Below are 7,373 nucleotides of genomic sequence, written 5' to 3' on the forward strand. Positions count from 1 at the left end.
AGCATCAGAAAGCTGGGGGAGAAATGTGTGTGAGGTGGCCAGCACCTTGCTCCACCTTCTGCTGTCTCCTCAGCTCTGGTGTGTGCTGGCAGCACAACCCATCTCCAAACACCACCCCCAGTGCAGGAGACAGCAGAGGAGGAAACATGGAGGTGACATAAAAAACAGCATTTGCTTTCTTGGCCATCTGTCACAGTGTCGCAGCCACCTTCCCAATGCATCCCAGCTCAGCACCAGCTGGGAAAAACAAGGAGTTATTTTGGTTCAGCAGCATCCAGCAGGAGCAGATCCCACAGAGCACAGGGCTGTTCGGTGTTGCACTGGGACCACTGGCTTCATCACTGGGACACAACACAGGATGCAGGTGCCCCATGCACCCCAAGCCACCCTGGGGTTCAGTCACTGCTGTAGCCACCAGCAGGAGCTTGACTCTGTGATCTTTGTGGGTCTCTTCCAACTCAGCTCTAATTCTGTGATTCTGAGATCTTTACTGTTCCATGTCCAGCACCTGCAGCTGCAGGGCCCCTCCTCTGCCTCACCACCCGTCGTGGTGGGAAGTTGGTTTGTTTGAAGGTTTGACCATGGTCTGGGTGCTGTGGGCAGGCAGACATGGGGCACTGCCAGGGGAGGATCCCATGTTCTCACTTGCCTCCCCTGTGATGGAACTGGCAACAAGTGGTTGCTCTCTGTGAATCAGGGCAGGGAGCAGATCCAGACAGATGAGGACAAAAAACCCCCTCACTATCCAGCCAGATCAGCTCCCTGATCTGCCTCACTGATGGACACAGGAGAGGGGATGGGAGAAGGAAACCCAGTACCCACTTTCTGTACCAGTGTGGGATCGTGCTTCACAGAATCATTTGGGTTGGAAAAGCCCTCTAAGACCAGTGGGTCCCACCATTAACCCAGCACTGCCAGATCCACCCCTAAACCATATTCCCAAGTGCCACATCCACATATTTTGCTAACATTTCGAGGACAGGGATTCCACCACTGCCTTGGGCAGCCTGTGCCAGGTTTGGACAACTCTTTTGGTGAAGAAATTTTCCCTGATATCCAACCTAAAAGTCCCTGGTGCAACTTGAAGTTGGTTCCACTTGTCCTGTTCTTTATTCTCTGGGAGCAAAGCCCGATCCCCACCTGGCTTCACCCTCTTGTCATGGAATTTTGGAGAGCCAGAAGGCCCCTCTGAGCCTCCTTTTCTCCAGGCTGAGCCCCCGCAGCTCCCTCAGCTGCTCCTGTGGCTCCAGACCCTTCCCCAGACACACTCCACCCCCTCAATGTCTGTATTGTCACAAGGTGCCCAGAACTGACTGCAGCATCCAGCTTGTCTCAGCAATGCTCAGTTCAGAAGGATCACTCCAGGGGACAGCTCTGGGATTCCAGCTGGCTGAGCCCACAGTCAGTGCAGGGAATGATGCAGCCGAGGGAGCCTTTGCCCCGGGGACTGCGGCACACTCAGAGCCTGGTGGGTTCTGCAGACACAGCCTGAGGTGCTGAGGGCCACTTTCACCCCAGCACAGTGCAAAGAGCTCCCTGTGTGAGCCCAGGAGCTCTGCCAGAGCTCCCTGGCCTTTGGGAGATGTTTCCCTCCAGCCCTGCTCTTTCTGCACCGCCTTCACATTCTCCTGGTCCTGGGGCAGCACCCCCAGAGCAGACACAGCAAGGGCTGGTGGAGTTTTGACACATTTCAGGAGGAGCATTAATAGCACAGAACTGGAGGCTGTTCTGTTGGAGGCCTTTGGAGGAACCTTCCGTAGTCATTTCCCAGGCAATTCATTACCCAGCTGAAATTATTCCTCAGGGAACGAGACAGGTAATTTTATTCTGTTGAGTTTGGAATAACTTGCAGGAGACCCACACAAAACAGTCTATGACAAAAAAAGCTTAGAATTAGTTCCTCTGGGATATTTTTAAGTGGAATAATCTCCTTGAAGTTGTCTGGATTCACAGGAAGATTGTCCCAGGGACAAAGGGAGAAAATTTGAAGGAAAATGGGAAAAAAACATGAGGTAGGGGAAGAAGAGCATTTTGACATAAACAAAGTGACAAGGGCCAATTCTGTAATAGAAACTTTTTTCCCTGTCATAGTGCAATGAATGGGGACTAAAAGAAGGGAGAAAAAGCCTGAGAAATGGCAACACCATGTGGCAGCTGAACTATGGCAAAGCAAGCCAAGTTTTATCATGAGAATTTAATGTTTTGTCTCTTTCTGTTGATTTCCCAAGCTCCAAAATAATCCATCAGCAGGAAACCAATGCCACATACTCCCACCATCTCTGCATTGTCATCCAACTTCAAAGTGGGAGTGAGATTTCCCAGATTCAATGATCTCAGCAGTGAGCTGAGTTACACTGAAGACAGCTTTGAGTAAGGGAGCAACAGGTCTCATGGAAGGTGCTTTTGGCAAGGCATTTTTGACTTGAAGGTGGCAGATTTGTGCCATGCTGCCTGTGCTTCCCAAAAGTACCCCATTGCACCCAGAAAAGAAGAGTGAGGGAGAAGCTGACAGAATTCAGGGGGCTTCTGCACAAGGACTGTTTGATGGTTTGGGCAAAGGAGACCAGAATTACAAAATCACAAAATCACAGACTGCAAGGTTGGAAGGGATCACAGGGGGTTCATCTGCTCCAGGATGTGTAATATGTTTGCACACCCCTGCACTGGGAGGAGAGGTGTGAGAAATGCAAGACAAGATGAGAGACAGGATAAGAGTTTGAAATGAGCCCAGAAAAACAGAGAAATAGCCCAGAAATGTGCTTGAATTAGCCCTGGAATGGGGTTCACTAGGAGCAAAGGCAGAGCTCTGCAAACCTGCCATGGTTATCAGCTCCATGAATTGTGGGTGAGGAACAGCGAGCTAGGCACAGGAATGATCCTGGGGTTTTACTGGATCCAATCCCTAGGAGAACTCTTCTAAAGATATTTCTTGGGGAGTTTGAGAAATACCTTTCACAAAGTTATAGCCTTTCCCTCCTCTTCCCTACAGCAGGCAGGAAGCCTGAGACATTTAAATTAACTGTGCACATGGCAAATTCCTAAGCAGCCTGTTTCTTGTGCCAGAAGTGATGCCTGGGGGCTGCTTGGTGAACCAGGGAATAACCTGAGCAACATGGAAATGATGTTTAGTGTTAGTTTACTATGTTGGGATATTTTCAGGTTCCCTATTCTGGGTCACAGCATTGCTCCCCTTTGTGTGGGATTGCCAGGTTGGCAGCAAGGATGCAGAAAGCTGGGGATGCTCTATGCTGTTCATGTCAAGAGCTTTAGTGTTGGGGAAGATGAAACAGGAAAGCCTGATAAATATGATTGTCTGGCAAAAGATTTTGAGAATATGGAAACTATAAGCGAGATTGAAATGAAAGCAAGCTTTGAGATACCTCAGTTACTGAACAACTGGACAACAATGGTGTGGCCGGCTGAAGGTAATCCCCTTTTGATGGAACAACACCCTCTGCTTGCAGACAGGCCCAAGGGTCAGAGCAGACCCTACAGCTTGGCAGGAGGGGCCCAAAGAGGAGTTTTTAGGGTTTAAAATGTAACACAGTATGGTAATGTAATGATTCTTATAGGCTGTATGTAAATGCTATAGGATTTGTATCTTGTACTGGATTGGTGAGTGAGAATCAGAATATTCAACACGGGAGAAGATTTATTGTATTGGAATGGGAACTTCGCTCTCTTACCTCTTGTCTCTTAGCTCTTGCCTTTGACACTCTTACCCCTTTCACTCTCTTACCCTTTTACTCTCTCACCCTCTCATCCTCTCTCCCCCTCTCTTCTCTCAGCCTGCTCTGAGCTGTGTTTGGCAGCTCCCAGCAGGGCCCTGCACCCAGGCCCTTTGCAATGAACCCCAAGTTCCACAACCTGGCTGCAGAGATCTCTCATCTCCGTCCGTCCCCACAGTGAAACCCCCCGTCCATCCCTCACTTTAGGAGATAAAAGCCCAATCCTAAACAATCCCCTCCTCCAGGAGTGTCCATAACTGTGGGGCTCAGCTGGGCATTCCCATCACAATTTGGAGGGCAGTGCTGAGGCTGAGCTTTGGTTTCACTGCTCTTCTATTCTTTCATCTCACAACCCCCTCACATGAGGAGGGAGCTATAAAAAGGGCCTTTGGCCCACTGCATCCAGTGGGCAGCTGGGTTTCTTTGTGTCTTGGTGCCAAGTGTTTTTTGCCTTCTGTCTGTTAAAGAGTAATCCAGTAAATACCTGAGGATGACTGGGCAGAGCCATCTCTACCTCTGTGAATTGTGATCAGTAGAGGGGAGTGCTTTGAAATCGCTTTGCAACCCAAAGGAAAAATCAGATGTCAGGTCTTGACTTGAAAATAGAATTATCTAGGGCTTCCTGCCACGGCAGAGCTGCCTTCTTTCTTTTTCCTTCCCAGTCATGTGGGAAGCACAAAAACTAGAAGCTGTTTTAACCCCAAATCAAAAGAAATATCCCTAGTGATGCAGCTCAGGCAGAAGGAGGTGTGAAAAAAAAAGCCATGACCTGTGGGAATGTAAATGTGATCAGTGCTCCCCTTCTGCACCTTTGCCCAGCTCAAGGACCATCACATTTCTGTACAGATTTTTCATCTCCTCATTCCTTGTTTCCCCAGGAACTTTACAAACTAAGTAATGAAATGCAACCACCTGGCACACAGCACACTGCCAAGAGAGAAGGGAAACTTGAGCCAAGGATGCAGAGCAAGTCTGGCATTTTTCTAGGCATGATCTTGCAAGTGCTGCAATGAAAATAACATCATGATGTTTTTCCTACCTTTGCATCCTCCCTGAACCATTCCTGGCCACTGGGAATTGCCATCTGTACCAGAGACCAAGCCTTTGCTCCACGTAACTGATGTGGAGTCTCAAAGGGACTTGGTAGAAAAACTGTGTGCACCTGGGCAAAGCAACCTATTTCTTGAAGCTCCCCAGCCAGAAAGTGCTTCACTTTGTCTAATCCACATTTATGGTGGAGATTTTTAGTTTCATTCATGTGAAAGGGAGCTCCAGTAGAGCCAGAAGGCTCAGGTTGTGGCAGGCAGACCCAGGAAAATTAGGGAAAATATTGGAGCCCAGGGAAAAATTTTCCATGGAAACAGTTGCCAAATACTGGAACAGGTTACCCAAGACAGTGGTGGAGTCACTGTGCCTGAAAGTGTTCAGAAAACATGTGGATGAGGTACTTGAGGACATGGTTTAGTGATGAACATGATGGTGGTGCTGGTAGATGGTTGGACTTGGTGATCTTGGAGCTCTCTCCAGACTGAACAATTCTGTGATTCTACACTAAATCTGTGGGTTGCTACCAGACATCATTGCCAGGGCTGATCTAGAAGTGTCACTGCCACCTCCAACTTGAAGCCTGGTGGGGAGGGCAGCCACCACTGGAACCAGAGCTTCTGGAACACCCCCCAGCTGGGCAGAGTGGAGATGAGCAGCTGGCTCAGCAACGACTGCTCACAGCCAGACTCTGAGATCGGTCAGCTGCCTGCACACTGTGGTCATGATGGGCGCAAGTGGAGATTAAATCTCTTGTCCTTTCCAGCTGTGACCCTCTGGCTTGCTGCAGATGTCCAAGGGTATGTCCTGTCACACGGGAGTGTTGGCATGTCCTGCCGGGGGCGTGAGATTTAGTGGCCCATGTGCTCCCTGGTTTGTGAAATGCAGGATGAGGCAGGATGAGCCTTGCTGTTTCCATGGGTCAGTAACCTCCCTGGCTTCAGCCTGAGGGGTTTGAGGCCTTTAACACCTCTCTGGGGCTGAGGAGCTGGGCCCTGCAGAGCATGGCAGAGCAGTGCTCTGCTTCCAGGCTGGTCCTCATAGCAGCTGGCAGAGCACACACCAAGCTGCGTGAATGGCTGCCCTGGGAATTCATTGCAACCAATTAGTCTGATTTTCAATTATCTGAGAGAAAGAACTTAGCTTATTAAAGTCTAATTACATTTTGACTAGCTCTTCATCTGTCTTGTCCTATTAAACCTGCATTTGGGGATGCAAGCAGGAGGGGAGCACTCACAGCTGCCTGGAAACCTGTAAGATGGGAATGCTTGTAGGGCTTGCCAAAAAGGATGACTCTGGATTTAACTCTGCATGTGTGACAGCTTGAGCCATGCCAGAGCAGAGAGTCAGCATCCAGCACCAGTCAGACAGCTGCCATGGAAAGGGAACAGTGCTCTGGGCTTACTTCATGCACACCTGGTTTTCCTGGAAGATGCACGAGCACCTGAGTCCACCCTCACACCCATGTGTATCAGCTTCCAAAATCAACACACACCAAGGAAACAAAACTGGCTCTTTCTGGAGAACTAGAGTTGTCTGATTCTGCAATTCCAGCCCCTTTTCCAGAAAGGCCACTCCTGTTGCCTGATACCACAGGGGTAGATGTTTCTCCGTGTTTATTTTTCTTCTCATTTCCTTGCTTATTGTCTTGCCCATCATTTCCAGTGTCCCACATGCAGTTAGATGGAAGTCGTAACTCATGGTCTCACAGTATTGATCCTTTCAGAAGAAGTGGAGCATCACAGGAAGGCTGATCTCATCTCCTTTTCCTCTAGAGTCATTCCAAAAACCAGAAGTAGTGGTGTTCTCTGAAAGCACATGTCAGCTGGCACAGCTGGAGCTGCTGAAATTCATAAACAGCCATTGAGCCCACATGGAAGGAAAAAGCAGATCCAACTGTGGATTCTGGTTCTGAGTCCTCTGGTCTCACAGCTCCCTGCTAGGAGAATAAATCCAGCTGCAGAGGTGGTGTCTTCAAAGGCTGTCACTGGGGCAAGAGAGCCCCATTCCTCTGAGATGACATGTTCAGGCAGGTCTTATTAATTCAAAAAAAGGATCAATCAATTTGATTTAAATTAAAGCTGGTCCTGGACTGCATCCCAGCACAGAACACTTTACCGTGCTTATTCCCAGCTGAATGCCATGGGCTGACAAAGAGTGACAAAACTGCTGCTTTCACCTTGAAGGCACCTGTGACCTACAGCCAAGATTGCCATGCAGACCCACCTCTCAGAAAGACATTTTTGCTTTGTTGTTGATTAACCTGCCTTAAATTATTGCTATGAAAATGTCATCCCCAGCAATGAGCTTCTGGCAGGGAAGAGAGCAGCAAAGGCCTCTCTGAAGCAAGACTTGTGTTTCACGTACAACCTGAAATACATGTAGATAAGCAGCATCTTTCAGATTGGAGACAGTCACTTCAGATACATGTTTCTGTCTCTGAGTGTGTCACTGTCTCACTGACAGTGACAGTTTCAGGGATGTGCCAAATCATACTCTTTGCTGGCAATGTTCTGATTTTCTCTTAACTCAAGTTTCCATAACCCTGTGCTTATGGAACAAACAAGTCCGAGAAAATGTCTGTCTCTAAAATCAGAGGAG

Source organism: Melozone crissalis, unplaced genomic scaffold (assembly GCF_028551555.1).
Source record: "Melozone crissalis strain CALT ecotype California unplaced genomic scaffold, PUWL_Pcris_2 ptg000032l_1, whole genome shotgun sequence".
In the NCBI taxonomy this organism is placed as follows: domain Eukaryota; kingdom Metazoa; phylum Chordata; class Aves; order Passeriformes; family Passerellidae; genus Melozone; species Melozone crissalis.